This window comes from Aegilops tauschii, chromosome 6, assembly GCF_002575655.3.
Source record: "Aegilops tauschii subsp. strangulata cultivar AL8/78 chromosome 6, Aet v6.0, whole genome shotgun sequence".
Lineage (NCBI taxonomy): Eukaryota > Viridiplantae > Streptophyta > Magnoliopsida > Poales > Poaceae > Aegilops > Aegilops tauschii.
The window spans coordinates 404,924,516-404,941,832 of NC_053040.3; positions in this window are offsets into that span (position 1 = coordinate 404,924,516).

Consider the following 17,317-nt stretch of genomic DNA (forward strand, 5'->3'; position numbering starts at 1 on the left):
TAAAGATTTGTTTAACTCCGACAGGAAAATTAGGCAGCAATAAATTAGTGGTACTTAAGTACTCCTAATTAATTAAGCGAGACAGCAGAAGTGGAAGGGCTCCCTGGAGGATCGTCTCACATGTAAGGTGGTGAAAGTGCAACTATCCCTGGGTGGTTTTGGTAATTCCTAACAACATATAGCTCATTGAGCTAATGCTATTCCAAGATAAACATTTCAAGAAAGCTCAATGATTGGCATGGCATGGATTAGAAAGTGGACCCTTCAAAATGCTAAGGACAAAGGATTGGCTCAAGCTCAAAGCACAAGACTCTACATTTTCTATTTTAGTGATCCAAGATCACATTGAGTCTATAGGAAAAGCTAATACTATTAAGAAGGGATGAGGTGTTGCTTAATGAGGATCTTGCTCAAAATGCTTAGTGATATGCTCCAAAACCCTCCACTACTTTCTCATATCCACATATGTCCTAAACCAAAAAGTCCAACTCGGCCCCACCGAAATTTCATATCCGGAGCCACTAAGTTCAGTTGTCATAGCCACTGCCAGAAACCCTAATCAATTCGGTCTCACTGATAGGGATCTCGGTCCCACCGAGATGGGGTTGTAATCTCTCTGTTTCCTTTTCGTAATGTTTCGGTCAAACCGAGATGAGTGATCGGTCCCACCGAGATTGCAATGCAAACTCTCTGTTTCCCTTTTGTAACGTTTCGGTCCAACCGAGATGAGCGAATCGGTCCCACCGAGTTTGCCTGACCAACTCCCTGTTTGACTATTACCAAAATCGGTCTCACCGAGTTTGTGTAACCGGTCTCACCGATATTACGTTATGCCCTAACCCTAATGACATCGGTCCCATCGAGTTGATCTAGTCGGTCCCACCGAAATGCCGAACGGTCACATTATGAACCAAATCGGTCTGACCGAGTTCTTTGAATCGGTCCCACCGAGTTTGGTGATTTGTGTGTAACGGTTAGATTTTGTGTGGAGGCTATATATACCCCTCCACCCACTCTTCATTCGTGGAGAGAGCCATCAGAACATGCCTACACTTCCAACACATATTTTCTAAGAGAGAACCACCTACACTTGTGTTGAGGTCAAGATATTCCATTCCAACCACATGAATCTTGATCTCTAGCCTTCCCCAAGTTGCTTTCCACTCAAATCTTCTTTCTACCAAATCCAATCCTCTGAGAGAGAGTTGAGTGTTGGGGAGACTATCATTTGAAGCACAAGAGCAAGGAGTTCATCATCAACACACCATTTGTTACTTCTTGGAGAGTGGTGTCTCCTAGATTGGCTAGGTGTCACTTGGGAGCCTCCGACAAGATTGTGGAGTTGAACCAAGGAGTTTGTAAGGGCAAGGAGATCGCCTACTTCGTGAAGATCTACCCGAGTGAGGCAAGTCCTTCGTGGGCGACGGCCATGGTGGGATAGACAAGGTTGCTTCTTCGTGGACCCTTCGTGGGTGGAGCCCTCCGTGGACTCGCGCAACCGTTACCCTTCATGGGTTGAAGTCTCCATCAACGTGGATGTACGATAGCACCACCTATCGGAACCACGGATAAAAAATCTCCATGTCAACATTGCGTTTGCTCCCTCAATCTCATCCCCTTTACCTTCATAGCAATTGTTTTACATTCCGCTGCTATACTCTTAGAATTGCATGTGTAGGTTGAGTGCTTGACTTGTGCTAAGTTGCTAAAATCTGCCAAGAACTAAAATTGGGAAAAGGCTAGATTTTTATTTGGTCAAGTAGTCTAATCACCCCCCCTCTAGACATACTTTCGATCCTACAGGTAGTCATTTCCGGAGCCCTTGAATGGCCTCGACTGAGGCCTCTGGCTTCAGCAAGATCGCCTTGGCATTGTTTACTCTTCTTCTTCTTCCTCTTCATGCTCTGTTTCTCAGTCTCCTCACAGTTGGTGAAACCAAGTACATGATTGGCCTTCTATTTCAGAATTGGTTTTGTCAGTGAGGGAGTACAAGTGTACTAGTAAAAAATAGCATTATTTTCTCATGGCAGTCGCAAAATAGAGATGAACACATGCATTAAATATCATTCTTACCTAAAGGAAGGTTATGGTGCCAATATGGATGATGAGGATTGGAACACAGATCTCCCTTTGTGCAGTTCCACCGAAATGAACCAACTGTTCCATTCTGACATTCCAGTTAAACATCACAAAAGTCACTTCTTTTAAGAAGAGTTTTGTGCAGTGCACCAAAAGGTCACAACAGCAACCAGGTGAAATGGATATCCCTGTTTGCACAAAAAGCTACAGAGGAAACAGTCAGAGTCTCAAACAGTTACAGGCAAAAACATTTGGCTAAACTTGTCATGGCTTATAACAGTGGCATGGCTTCATTTTTACCAGGGGCATTAGATTAAGAACAACTAAAATATTTGGTATAAGGGCATGGGACAGTGGGTGCACCAGCAGTCCAGCACCATGTACCTAAACAGGGGCATAGAGTGGTGATTCATAGTTTGTTGCCCCGAGAAACAAACATCCAAGAAACATATCTGGGTTGGTCCCATTTTTGTTCACTCTAGCCACCTACTACTATGTGTGGATAGCAAATCTAGTCCTGGTCATACCACTGTGTACATCGTTACCCCTATATTTCCCTTTTCGACCAAGAGACCGGTTGGATGACCAGTCTGTACTACTTTCACCCCCTTTCCTTCCTGTTTGTACCAAGTCCGATGTACTACATACTAAATTCCCCCACCCCCACTTTATTTCTTGTTTGAACCAAGTACAAGATTCGACTCCATGAAGTAGCTTTACCTCTAACAATAGAACAAAGAAAATAGGTGACGTTAGACCATCCGATCGAGAGGGGTTGAGAGGTAGAAAATGATGCACATGCAGCGACGTAGCGAGCTGGGGAAGTAGAGCTAAGGCGGTTTCGAAGGAAGATATACCTGAAGGTCGTCGGGGTGTGGATAGGTGGGCGGCGGGAGGCCGGATCCGCCCACACTAGGGCAACGACGAAGGGATCGGAGGACCTCTCGCACCGGCGCTTGGCCAGAGATAACGGTGCGGCCGGCAGTGGGTCTCCTCCCTCGCTCTCGACGATGGCCTAAACGCTGCCCCTCCTCCCCTTCACCGGCGGAGGGGATACGTCCGGATCTATAACCAGCGGTGAGGATAGAAAGACAATGTTTTTTGAAGGGAGAAAGACAGTGTTACCACCCCTATCTTGTTTAGATCTGGAGAGGATGATAGTGTGTGAATAGAGCAACCCTAGCAAGCAAGCACGGAGGCTCCGGCCTATATATACGTAGTGGGGTAGTTTTCCTTTTTCACTCCATCAAAACAATCATTTAAAATTGTGTACTATACGAGCCAGGTCGCCGTTTTTTTAGTTGTTGATTGTTTTTTGATATAGCTACCCGCTTGTTCCAAGTGGTGTTACGGTGTGCCAGGTTGCACTTTTTTTAGGGTGCCAGGTCGCACTTTGTATCGTTCAAGTCTGGTACAAGTCCCTCCATTAAATGAACAACCACCCCTCGTAAAAATTGTGAACAAGCCCATGGCTAAAATTATCGGAAACGTGGGTTGCCCCAACATGCATTATTATTTATATTTTCTACTCCCTCCGTTCCTAAATATAAGTCTTTTTTTATTCGCCGCACCTAAGACAAGAATTTTTTTATTAGCAGTGAACCCCACATGTCATAGACACAAAAAGTGTGGCAAGATTCCCTTAGGCAAGCCAATGTGTGTCTAACAATTTGAGCAACTCAAGTTAGGCAAGTGTGGGAAAAATAATGTGGCAACATAAGACAAACGTAGTCACAATCCAAACAGCCCCGTAATTTTTTGTGACATGCATGAAAATTTGGTTAGTTAAATTTATAGTCAAAATTTGGCAAGGTGCATCAAATCAACACATGCAAGTATCAAAAGGGAGGTCACGGCATGCATGCATGTGTTGTACTCCCTCCGTTTCCAAATATAAGTCTTTTTAGAGATTGCAACAAGTGACTACATACGAAGCAAAATATGTCTACATACATCCGTATGTAGTAGTCCATTTGAAATGTGTAAAAAGACTTATATCGAGTGCAGTGCTTTGATGTGTCGCGTCAACTCGTACAAGACCGAGAAGTTTGATTACTACAACGCCCCTCCCTCGCGCATGAGCGTGGTGGCTGGCAGGACTAGTAGGAGCTTTCGCTACACGCTTCTTGACGGCGGCAAACTTGCGGATGGAGTTGACCATCATGTCGTCCATGCGAGAGGCGAAGCCGGCGTCGGCGAGGGCTACGACGCCGGCGGTCGCCAGCACCGTCTGGAAACGCTGCGCGGTGCGGGGCCGCAGGCCAGCGCCTTGGATGATTTGGCACAGCCGACTGCCGCTCGCGACCATCGCCTCCATAGGTGCTTCTGGCTTCTGGTCACTTGGTCTTGGATTGGAGTGAGCAGTGTTGTGCAGTGATTGAGAAAGAACATTTATTGTCAATCTAACCCTGCCATCCATAGACCTCTTTGGTTTAGAGTTAGTTCAGGGTTAGAATGTAACTCTAACCTCTAACTGAGTTAGTAGAGTTCCCCTCGTCTCGGTTCATCGCCACCATACTTTCCCCATTTCTGTGTTTTCAGTATCCTGCGAATCAAAGAGGCCCTTAGACTGGTTTAGGTCCGGTAGTTTTTTATAAACGTGTTATGTCCAAAATTTAATGGACGTGCTCCGGTTTCTATGAAAATAATCTGGTTTCATGTAGTTATTCATTTATTTATTTATTCTTCTGCGGGGGGTTTGCATGTAATTTGTGAGATCTGAAATGTAAAGTACCCCGGCATATGCTCCGAGTCGTGCATGCACTACGACCCAGATCCTCTATGTCCCACATGTCGGCGAAAGGGTGCACGTGGAAATAGCCTAGGAGTACATATAGGAGGATAAATGCGTGAAAAAATATGTACGGTGAAGCATAGCTGCTGTTCGAAAGGAGACCTAAAGTGATGACAGGTATAGGTCGCACACACCCAACTAGTGGCAGTACTAGACATACGACTGCTTTTTCCCTAAAAAAAGAGGTACGAGTGCTCAGTACTCCTATTCTATCAACGCGAGTCCCATCTGACAACAGTGTCTGTGCTACAGCTAGCTCTTCTCCCTCGTTTCTCTCTTCTAATTCTAAACTCAGCCGACGCCCGGTGGGCGGGGTGGGGATTTGCCGATGGTCGGTTTGCTCAACTGCGGCCCCACCTCACAGTGAAAACGTTACTACTGGAATAAAAATGCCATATGCTCCTATACTAATAAAACATTAAGGCCACGAGGCGATGCAGTGCTGGTTACAGGAGGCAAGAAGAAGAGATGCATCGAACGGCGGCTAAGTAGCAGCGGCTTTCGTGGCCAGGTCGACGTGCTTCTGAACAATGGCGTCCAAAGATTCCATCCGCTGGAAGAAGGCCAACGTCTTTCTGTCCTCACTGGCCTTGTAGTGGCCTATGTAGATGATTTCCTCGTAGACGTGGATGTGCAGGTCGACGGTTTCTTGCATGGCGAGGCGCTGCGCGACGAGCATGGCCTTGAGGTGCACATTCTTCATCGCGACCTCCGGCAACTGCAGGGCCACCAGGGCTTGAAAGAGTTCGTCACCATGGAGGCCGATGAGGGTGGCAGGAAATGAGGAGCCTGGGCGCATGGGCTGGAGCAGTACGACAAGGTCGTCCGCGCGCTTCTTGACGGCGGCGAACTTGCGGATGGAGTTGACCATCATGTTGTCCATGCGAGAGGCGAAGCTGGCATCGGCGAGGGCTACGACGCCGGCGGTCGCCAGCACCGTCTGGAAATGTTGCACGGTGCGGGGCCGCAGGCCGGCTCCTTGGATGATTTGGCACAACCGACTGCCGCTCGCGTCCATCGCCTCCATAGGTGCTTCTGGCTTCTATTCACTTGGTCTTGGATTGGAGTGAGCAGTGTTGCGCAGAGACTAAGGAGTAGATGGATTGGAGTGGTTGGGTGCCTTTATATGAGAATCCAAACTCTATTGCATTCACATCGTGCTGGCTCTATTCTGCTTCTCCAATTAATTCCCTCTCCATGTAGAGTAATTTGAGGATGCATCATTGACCATTCAACGTCTTGGGAACCGCTACCCTCTCTGTCCTTGGCATTCAAGCACCTATGGAGGTGACTGCCGCTCGCATCTATCGCGTGTCAGGAGACGTTCCCGTCGACGACGAGGTGCCTATGGTGACTTCATAAATTTCAAGATGATACTACTAGTATACTCAATATTTTGCACCGCGACCAAGGCCGAGAGGAAAACGAGAGAACTAGTACGTATTTATTTACGGTGTAGATTCACTCATTTTGCTCCATATGTACTCCGTCTCGGTGTAGTCTAGTCGCTTGTTGAAATCTCTAGAAAGGCAAATACTCCTTTCTAGTTTACAGGGCTATACTAGCAAGTACTTACTACAATAGTGGGCTCACATAGCAATTTTGTCTCATGCAAGAGCCTGGCTATATGCGTGCTCCAAGGTTCACAACTGCCACGTTCGGTTTGCACTTGGCTCTTCGCCTCTTCGAGAAGACGAACAATGATGTTACTACTACTGCTTCTACAGTATCGAATCCACTGCTGCATGTCCGTCCACCGCGAGCGGGAGGGATAGCTTGTTGTAGTACCAGTATAAGAAAAAGCCTGTCCTCGTCTGTGAGCCACCGCGCGCATGGGCGAGGGAGAAGGCGTGTAGTAGTAAAATCAAGCTTCTCCTCGTTGTACGAGTTGACGCGACACATCATAGCACTGGCCCCACACGGTTGCCTCTAAACTTGGCTGAAAGACCCGCAGTGTACAATACTCCATTTGCTACAACCTCTAACATTTACCCCACCACAAATTAAAATATATATTCCTGTCTTGACCAGATGAGCGTGCAAACTAGAATCACCAGGATAAATGTAGGGCTAGAAGATAATTTTAATCAAAAAATATAGCATGGAGCCGACCCCAACGATTTTAAGCTTACAGGCACGGTACACGCTATCCTAGACTACTCTACACATGAAACTGCCACACGAGCATCCGGGCTGCGCTTGGCTCTTCGCCTCTTCGGGAAGTCGAACAAAATGATGGAGTACTACTGCAGTGGAGGAGTACTACAGTACGCTTCTGGCCATCTGAGACCGATTGAACTGCTGCATGTCCACCGCGTATGGGAGGGAGAGCGTGTAGCGAACGAAAGCTTCTCCTAGTCCTGCCAGCCACCACGCTCATGGGCGAGGGAGGGACGCAGCTTCATTGACTTACTGCTCCTGCCTTTGCGTCCATGACAGGTGGGCCCAACAGGTCGGTGGCCCACCTGTCATGCAGCCAAAGGCAGGTGCGGTTAAGGCGAGAGGGCGTTGTAGTAATCAAACTTCTTGGTCTTGTACGAGTTGACGCGACACATCAAAGCACTGCACTCGATATATTTCAATAATTTGCGTTTACCGATGCATTAATTACAACGCATGCATGCATGCATGCCGTGACTCTCCTTTTGATACTTGCATGTGTTGATTTAATGCACCTTGAAGTAGTATGAATATGTGACGGTAAAGCTTTGTAATGCCCCGACCCTAATAAAGTGAGAGATGGTTCTGCACGAGGAGGGCAAGATCATGCAGACGGAACAGGACCCGACGATGGAGCTCTCTATGGTCTCGATGGACCTCACCTTGCTCCACTGCCCCTTGTGCCTTCGCCCCTTGAAGCCTCCAGTGTATGAGGTTCGAATACACCTCGTCCGTTCGGCTGATCAAGCAAGGTGCAGGTTTCTTGATTGATGTGTTGTTTGATTGATTTGTGCAGTGCAAGGGAGGGCACCTGGCTTGCGCGGACTGCCGCATCGATTGCCCCGGGAACCAGCGGCAGTGCCAGAAGTGCGAGCGCGGCTGTGGCTTCGACGTGCGGAACATGGCGGTGGACGCCGTCCTCTCCTCGGTGAGGGTGGAGTGCCCGCACGAAGGCTGTGGGCTCTACGTCACTTACCACAAGCTCGCCGATCACCAGAGCGTCTGTCCGCTCACGCCCTGCAAATGCCCCGTGCCCGTCTGCGGCTACGAAGGCCCGCCGCCGTGGCTCTCCCACCACATCAGCACCGTGCATCCCATGCCCGTGCACAGGATCCAGTATGGCAAGGCGCTCCATCTACAAGTGCCACTGTCGGAGCCACGGCTCTTGCTGTTCGCGGAGGAGGACGGCCGCGCGTTTTTCTTGGTCGGCGGAGTGCTCGACATCAGCGCGCCTATCACTGTGTCGGTCGTCTGCATCAGAGCGGGGGCGTCCCCACTGGCGCACTATGTAGCCAAGCTGTGGGCGAACGGCCCGCCGGGGGAGCCGAAAGGCAGGACCGACGCCGTCATGGTGGAAATGGAGGTGACAAGCAGCAGGGATCCCGGCGACGTCGCCGTGCAGGAGCTGACTTTCTTCACAGTTCCGCCCAAGCTGCTGGCGGGGGCTAAGCTGGTGTCCCTCCACATTCAGATTGACAAGCTCACGTCCAAAATAATTCTACAGTGCCTTCTGTTTATCTTAGTAATATGCTAATATAGGGGTTAGCTCGGTCTACTTTAGCTTAAGAGATGGTGGGTTTTGGTGGCGATGCAACAATTACCTCGACATCAGATCAGCAGTGAAAGTAATTTCGAACAGTCGAATGGATATTTTGTGTCTGTTGGATATAAATATCCTTTGGGTAAGAAGTAACAGCTTATATGCTTTTTTCGAAACAGAACAACGATACTAGTATAATTTTTGTTGACATGCACTAATATTTTCGAAACGGACGTCGGGCTGTAGCTAGAAGGGCGGTTGGGACGCGGCATCGGCCCATACCGCAGTGACCCCCGATTGGGATGCACCGACTGTGGATTTTCTCCCTCGCCGATGTCGACCGCGTCTACGCAGAACATTGTTCCCTTCCCCCAGCTGCGGGATCAGGCCGGATATGTGACCAGCGGTGTGGCCACCGTCGTTCTATGCTTGTGAAGAGAGCAACCCAAGCAAGCAGGCTTGTAGCTTAGGCTCCTGCTAGTGTATATATAGTGGTTTTCTTTTTCTCTCCATATCAACCATTTTATATTGCGTACGTGTTGTTGAAGAGTGAAATGATGGTTGCTTTTTCCGACTAACTTACTGTGTGATTTGACTGCTCCTTTAGTGGACCCTACACATACTCCCCCTACGTGTATGCAAAAGTCACACATACACATGGACGCAAAAACGCGCGCGACGCCCTAATGCATGCATGTCCGAGCACACGACGGAACACACACGGTCACGCTCAAGTGCTCAACCTACACGTGCATGCACACACATACTCAGCCAGGGTGAGCTAGTGACCGTATAAACACCGGAAAATGTATATATTGAGCGCAATGAGTGTATTATGAAGTCCACTGACCGTATTTTTACAAATATACAGTGACAGACAGTGTACTTATCTCGTTTGAAATTAAGCCATATTAACCGGAGAGGAGGCAGTATGGACTAGCATTACTTTGCTGTGTCCCGTCAACTTGCCGAACAAGGAGAAGCTTGCAGGACGGGAGAAGCTTGCGCGCGGTGGCTCGCAGGACAAGGAGAAACTTTTGACTAATGCAAGCTGTCCTTCGCTCAGGCGGTGGACGTGCAACAGTTAATTCGGTGTCAGATTGCCAGAAGCATACACTATACTAGTACTATTATTGTTGCACTTACCGAAGAGGCGAACAGCCAAGCGCAAAGTTTACTAGTACTACTACTATAGTCTATAGAGGTACTATACTAGTACTAGGAACCAGATGGAGGAGCGTCTGCACTCTTATTATATTTTTAAAATGTGATAAAGCAATGTTCAACACATTTGGTTCTCTTCGAGGGTTCTCGCATGTGATAATGGAAGTTGATTGCATGGAACACTCGCCACAATTCTTGCTTAATTCTGGCTCATATCCTGTTACAAATAGGAGCGCTCAGTAATATTTCCTCTCTTTTTTGTTATTCAGCATGTAAACAGGTCAGAAAACATTGCAGCGCATCTTTGTGCGAACCGTGCTTGCTGCACTTTTAATGTGGCCGAGAGCTGGCTTGATGAAACACCTCGCTTCCTACTTCTTTTTTTGTGGGGTACCTCGCTTCCTAGTGACCAGTGTCTTGGCTGATCGTCCTAAGAATGCTTATATATGAATAAAGCTCTCTCATTTACCCGCAAAAAAGATTAAGCCATATTAACCGGAAAGGAGGGAGTATGGACTAGCACTACTTGTTGGTGTGTCCTGTCAACTCGCAGAACGAGGAGAAGCTTGCAGGATAAGGTGAAGCTCGCTTATGCCTTTTGACTAATGCAACGTACCTCGCCCAGGCGGTGGACATGCATCAGTTCATTCGGTGTCAGATTTCCAGAGGCATACACTGTAGTACCGAACATGCGGAGTACCATCATTGTTCGACTTCACGAAGAGGCGAAGAGCCAAGCGCAAGGTTTAGTAGTACGAGTAGTACTACTACTAGAACCGCATGGTGGAGCCTATGTACTCTTATTTTTCTTAATCTTTGATAAAGTACACATTTATTCCGGAGAAGGGCGGAAAATGGCAGCCCAACATGTAATGATGATATCGGTCAACCATGCTCGAATATATCTTGGCCTCCGTACGAGCCCGTCTGTGTGTTCTCGCTCCTCGTCTCTCTCAAGGAACGGCGGGTTGGCCATTTTGTCGTCAATTGAGATCGGTTTGCTCACACTCCGGTCCCACATGTCAGTGATATGCCAAGACGAGGTGCGTTGACCGACTGGCCGTACGCGTACTTGGTTTTGCACCTTCATACTACTCCTCCCTCCGTCACAGTTTACAGGGCGCGCTTCATTATGATGCATTTCTCTCAATGCATTTCCACCACCAGAGAGACTTTAGACGCGTTTGGTTTAATGCTCAATTAATTAGGGCATGGTAACTGCAATTTTCTCTCGATGTAGTACTACGGAGTGGAGTACGTGCATGCATGTGTCTACCCGGGGTGGTAGCACTGCATGCATGTGTGTACGCATTATTTCCTCTAGTAATAGATGCCGTGCTATAACTACCAATGCTATTTTTCAGGCCGACCGCTAGTCGCCTTGGTCCTAGAGATTTTTTCTTTTTCTGAAGCGCGCTCTATAAATAGTGACGGATGGAGTAGTATGAGCGGATTCAAAGAAGAGTGTATTGATGGTTGCTTCTTCCGAGCAACTTACAATGGGAAAGGTGGGGCTTATGATTTGACTGCTCATTACTCACTATTAATGTGGCGCAACAACCGGTCTGAGTCTCCCATGCGGCTATGCACTACCCCCTCGGTTCTTAAATATACTCCGGAGTATTTGTCTTTCTAGAGATTTCAACGAGTGACTACTCAAATATTTGTCTTTTTAGAGATTCAAATGGACTACTACATACGGATGTATATAGACATATTTTAGAGTGTAGATTCACTCATTTTGCTTCGTATGTAGTCACTTGTTGAAATCTCTAGAAAGACAAATATTTAGGAACGGAGGGAGTACACATACGAAGCAAAATGAGTGAATCTACACTCTAAAATATGCCCATTTGAAATTTGTAAAAAGATAAATATTGTTGATGACAGTTGCGACGACAAAAAAGAAGCATATTCCTTGTCCTAAGGGAAGATAACAACACGGTTGTGTTTTTCTAAAACGGTGTGAGGACGAGATTGCAATATGGAAAGTACGCCGGACGAGCTACGTTTTGTGCAAAGAACTATGGAAGATCCACATGCAGCGACGTGGAAAGACGGGCAGTGGAGCAAGGCCGGAGGGGATACCTGGAGGTCGTCGGGATGTAACTAGGTGAGCGGCGGCGGGCGGAATCTGCCCATACTGCGGCAGCGAGCAGGTGGCGTAGGCCCTACCGCGCCAGAGCTTGGTCAGAGAGAACGACGTGTACCGCAGATCGGGACGTGCTGCCTCTGCGCCGTCGAACGGAGAAACGATGCACGTCCTCCCTTTCCGCCGGTGGACGGGATGCAGCCGGATCAGTGACCAACGGTGAGAGAGAGAGAGAGAGAGAGAGAGGCCACCGCAGCCTTGTGTGAGATACTCTGAAGAGAGACAAACCAGGCAGGGAGGCTCCATTGTATATAGTGGAGCGGACTACCTTTTTCTCCATAAAAATTGGTTTATATTCTATGTACGTGCCATTGAGCGATATAACTTTATTTAAAAATAACGCGCCAACGCATCAAGTCGAACTTTGTTTCGTGCACGCGTGGTACACGACCTCCGTAGGTAAACAACCGCTACACGCGTTCAAATTAGCACGTGGGCTGCCATTTCGTACAGAAATGAGCTCCGCCGTGTACCCGCGCGGGTGTGGCTGGGCACGAAGCATGAGTACGTGCACAGTGCACCTATTCTCTTCTTGTATACGTACACCACCTACGTGGGGTTGTGTGAGATAGATACAAACGTAGAGAGATATAGTGTGTGGGTTCGTGAGAGTTTTTTTAGGGGGGGGTCAATAAAAAAATGTAACATATGCAATTTGTGTGAAATAGAGTCCTGGATATATCATATATATAGAGGGGCGATCCACGAGAAGAGAGTGGAGGTATCATCGAATTGAGGTGTCCATAGAATCGAAGAGAGGGATGATGTGTGTGTGTGCGCACGCGGTTGATAAAGAGTGCCATCGAATTTGTGTGTGCCCACGTCAAAGATATAGAGTGGCCGGCCTACTAGAACGAGAGAGGGGACAGGTGCGGTTTGTCTCTGTGGCATGGATACCTACCTACAACGCTCGACTATCGGTGTGTGGTGGGGGGGGGGGGAGGGAGGCCTAATTAACTATAGAGGTACAATGGCTGGTATATGTGTGGAGGAGGAGAGAGGCCTACCTCATGTATTAAGGGAGATCGATCTACCTCATGTATTAAGGGAGATCGATCGGCATCCATGCATATGTGTAGGAGAGGAATAAGGTTGGGAGAGAGACAGAGCTAGAGTGTTGGAGGGGGTGGTAGTGGAGTTGCTTCTAACAAATGGTGGGATAGGATTGCTAGACAACCGGAGGGCACGCCTGCAATATCAATAAGAGAGGGGATGGCTGCCTGTCTGTGCACGTGCGTGTGAGAGATGGGTCAGGAGGCATGCACGAATGATGGGGGGGGCGATATGGCTGTGGTAAGCAGACATAACTACATAGCAAGATCAATCATCCTTTGTCAGAGAAAGGGGATACATAACTTGTGAGGTACGTCGATCGATGGGGGGGGAATAGTTAAATTCGACCTAGGTATATGTTGGGAGATCGATCGGTATACATGCATGTGTGTGTTAGAAGCAAATGAGGCACGGGGAGAAGGATACAGAGAGAGGGATGCATCTAGGAGGTGGTGCGAGAGTCATACTATATCGAGGGGGAAGGAGTGTGCGAGTATGAGATCGATGAAAAGAGTGGTGGGAGTGAGGCATGTACGGTGATAAGAGAAGAGGGGAAGCTTGTGTTTGTGCTAGGCACACCTGGCTAGAGAGGCATATCGATCGATGTGTGCCGTAAAGGAGCTGGGGGGGCCTACACACACCGTGGGTGAACGACCTAAAGTGAAAAGACGAATTTGCGCGATGGAGCTAGAGAATGCTGAGGGAGGGTTAGAGGGATGCGGGCGTCTGCATGCACGAGAGAAAGTTAGCGCTAGCTAGCTACAAAGATAAGAGGATTGTGTGGGTGTAAAAGACGAATAGAGATCATACTTCATTATAAAAAGAAAATTCAAATATTTGAAGAATTTATCATAGTGTTTTAAACCGACGCATGTGTGAATATATATAACGGTGATACACATGGTGTGGTTATGAACATGTTATACTACATATAATATATTTTATCTCTACTCTTATAAAAAACGGAGTTGTTGATGATGGTGCCATCCTGCAATATAGGCCGTCCGATTTATATCTGACGGATAGGAAGGAAACTATGGCAATTTTGAAAAAAGATACCCACACCCCTCTCGATATTTGCAAATTAGGCCTCCCCTTGATCATGTTGATGTTCCGTGGAACGCATGGGCATCTTGCTAGTACTACGTATAACATATAGAACATTGATCATAATTTGGGCTAATGTGTGGCTTTTGCAGCTCAGGTCTAAATACTTGTCATAATGTAGGGGGCGGGGCACTATACTATGTGTGATAAACACGGTGTACATGTATGGAACATCGTTTAGATTATGAATATATAGTTAGTACATCAAATGTACTATTATTTGGAATCAACATCAAGTGTATTCAAAAAATAGAATTCGAGTTCATGTAGTACACATAGTTCATATCTATCTCTATAGTAATCATGTGGTGTGTTATTAAGGTAATACACGAATAATGGTTGAAGTTGGCAACAATCATGATTGTAGATTTGTTATTGAAATAGAGAAACGACTTCAAATTCAGTTCGAGTTGCAGCGGTAGTATAGACATTTGGAATGCACTAAAATGTTGGTATGAGTAGGTTACATGCATTATACAGCAAGCGAAAAAATTTAATTGGACATAACATGGATTCATACTACCGAATAGCATTTAATTGCACTAAATTGTTGGTATGAGTAGCTTTAAATAGCATTTTTATAGTAAAATGGGGCAAGACTCTCTCTTTGTGTGGTGTGAATAGTTTTATTTTTTTCGTTTTCTTTTTGGTTGAGGGAAGTGCGAATTGATTTGGTACGTACAAGTACAATATTACACGTTAGGCTTGTCCCTAAAATTCAACCCGCACCTTGTTATATCCCGAAAATTCAGATATCGTGCTCCCAAAATTGGCGCCTTCAAAACCCACGCCTTGCTATCCCAAAATTACAACGCGCGCGAAAACTCCCTCCAGCTGCCAAATCCCGACACGCGAAATCCCCCTTCTAACCCTGAGCCGAAAGGGCCGCTAGTTCAAATCGGTGCGGGGTACTTTTGTAACACACCCTACATTTTGGACAAGCGCGTCCCTAAGTCATGGTTCACCCCCTCCCATCGCCTCCTTTTTGCCATTCGAAATCCCAGGCCGCCATAACCTCTCCGCTCCAGTCACGAAACCCCACCCTCCTCCGTCGCCACCTCACCGCTGCCCAGCCGGAGCCTCTTCCCCGACGATGTCGTCCACCGCAACAGCTCGACGTCCCTCGTCCACCTCCCCGGATGAGGATCCATCGTCCATCTCGTCGTCCCGCCGGTTCAGCCACCCCGTCCTCCACCTCCAAGGAGCTGCTTCGACGATCGCCTCGTCTATTGCGGCTGCTCCATCCCCACAGCGCCGCCATAACCTGCTCCACCGGAACCGCAACATCCTCACCAACTCCTCGGACGAAGCCGAGGCCTACTCGGCGCCACCAAAGAGGTTGTACACTCATCGCATTGCACCTTCTCCTTAGCTCGACCTCCCGGCCCCGACGGTGCTCCATCCCGCACCTCCATGGAGCGGCTACCTTGAAGCCGGCGCCGCGGGCGACATCTCCACAGCGGCTCTCCCCCAGTGCGCGGCCCCTTCGGCGGCGGTGTCCATACCAGCCGGATCTGCTGCTGCTGGTCCAGCTCTCGCTCGCTCGCGCTGCTGCTGCTGCTCCGGCTCTTGCTCGATCGCTCGCTCACCCAGCTGTTGCTGCTCCGGCTTTCGCTCGCTCGCTCGCACTAGTGCTGCTGCTCTGCTCCGATTTAGCTACACTTCAGTCGACTGAATCAACTTTTGGGTCAGTCGATTTTCAGGGGGTGGGGCGGGGGCTCGCTAGAGTTAAGGAAGAACCACCCGCAGCGGGGACGGGGGCTCGCCGGAGAGGTACCCCACTATCTATCTTAGGGTTCAGGGTGGGGGCGGGGGCCTATAGGGCTGGCCGAGGCGGCAGCGGACCGGCGGTGGGGAGTTGTTTCGGGGCGGCGAGGCGGCGCTCGGGCCGGCGGTTCGGCCGGTGGTGGCTGGCGGCTCAGGGGGGTGCAGGTTGAAGATGAACTGCAGGTCCTCCCTAAACTACATGTCAAGTGCCTCTCTGCTACCATTGCGTTCAGTTTCGACAGTAACATTCAGATTCCACAGTAAATTTCAGTTTCGATAGTTAAGTTCAGAGTCAACAGTTTTTACCTCATCTGTTGTAGTCAGGTGGTTTTTGGTGATGTAAATTTTACATCTATTTTACATCATCTATTGGAGATGCTATTAGAATCCCACTTGAGATTGACAATGTCTGTCTTGTGCTGCTTCAGCCTTGACGTCTTACGGCTCACCGGGGCTGCTCCAATGATAGAACGATCCATCACAATAGAGCAGTGCCCTGGACGCCGTCTACAGATTCCTCAGATCTTCCTCCACACCTCCGACAGCCACCTCTGCCTCAACTGCTTCAGCGACCAACCCAATGATGCTGAGGTCGACACGGCTACGGCAAAGAGGTTGTACACTTGTTGCATCACTTATTACTATACATTCATGTCGATCCATTAGGGCTATTTTGGTTCGACGGAAAAACATAGCAATAGGTAATTTTCCAATGGCACTCTACTATTCAATTATTCATGCATTTTGTTGAAAGGAATGAAGCAAAACATCCACCTGGACCTACTTTTCAAAATCCTATGCATGAAAACAAGACCAAGTGCATTAGTGACAGAATAACATTCTAACTGTACACGCTTTCATATGGTTTCACTTTATTTTGGCCATGTTTCTTTGCATTCCTCTGCTCTTCCAATTCCTGTAAACCAAATAGTAAAGCAATCATCATCTGTCTTTTTATTAAATTAAAGCAATCATCAGCCTGCTAGCATTATTTTTGAATCCATCCATTGGTTGTTACCATCACTCTAAATTTCTGCATGCTCTCCTTACATAATCTCACCATATTTTTTTCGTATGCATGTCAGATATTGTACACAGTCATGCTGAACATGTAGAGAAAAAGAGAAGAGTTTTGCGCGGCAATACAATGTCATGCAGACATCGCTCCATGGTGGGTTCAATGGAAAACCCTCCCCACCCCTCTCCAGATTGTAATCCAGAGGAAGCTATCTGTTCTGAGGCGGATTCAGACGCCGCTGACCACTCCTATTTATCCCCCAAGGTGTTTGCTCTACCTTGGCATGATGATGTTAGTCATATCATGCATATGTTGCCTTGCAGTGCCTACTTTTGAAATCATATATGTCATCTGCTTAGTTTAGACATGTTCTGTAATGCCACCTGTTTAGTTTCTATATCATGTATGGGAATTGTGCAGTCTCATGTCTTTTAGCCAGCCATAATATACGTGAAATGTGCAATGCCATCCTGTTTAACCAGG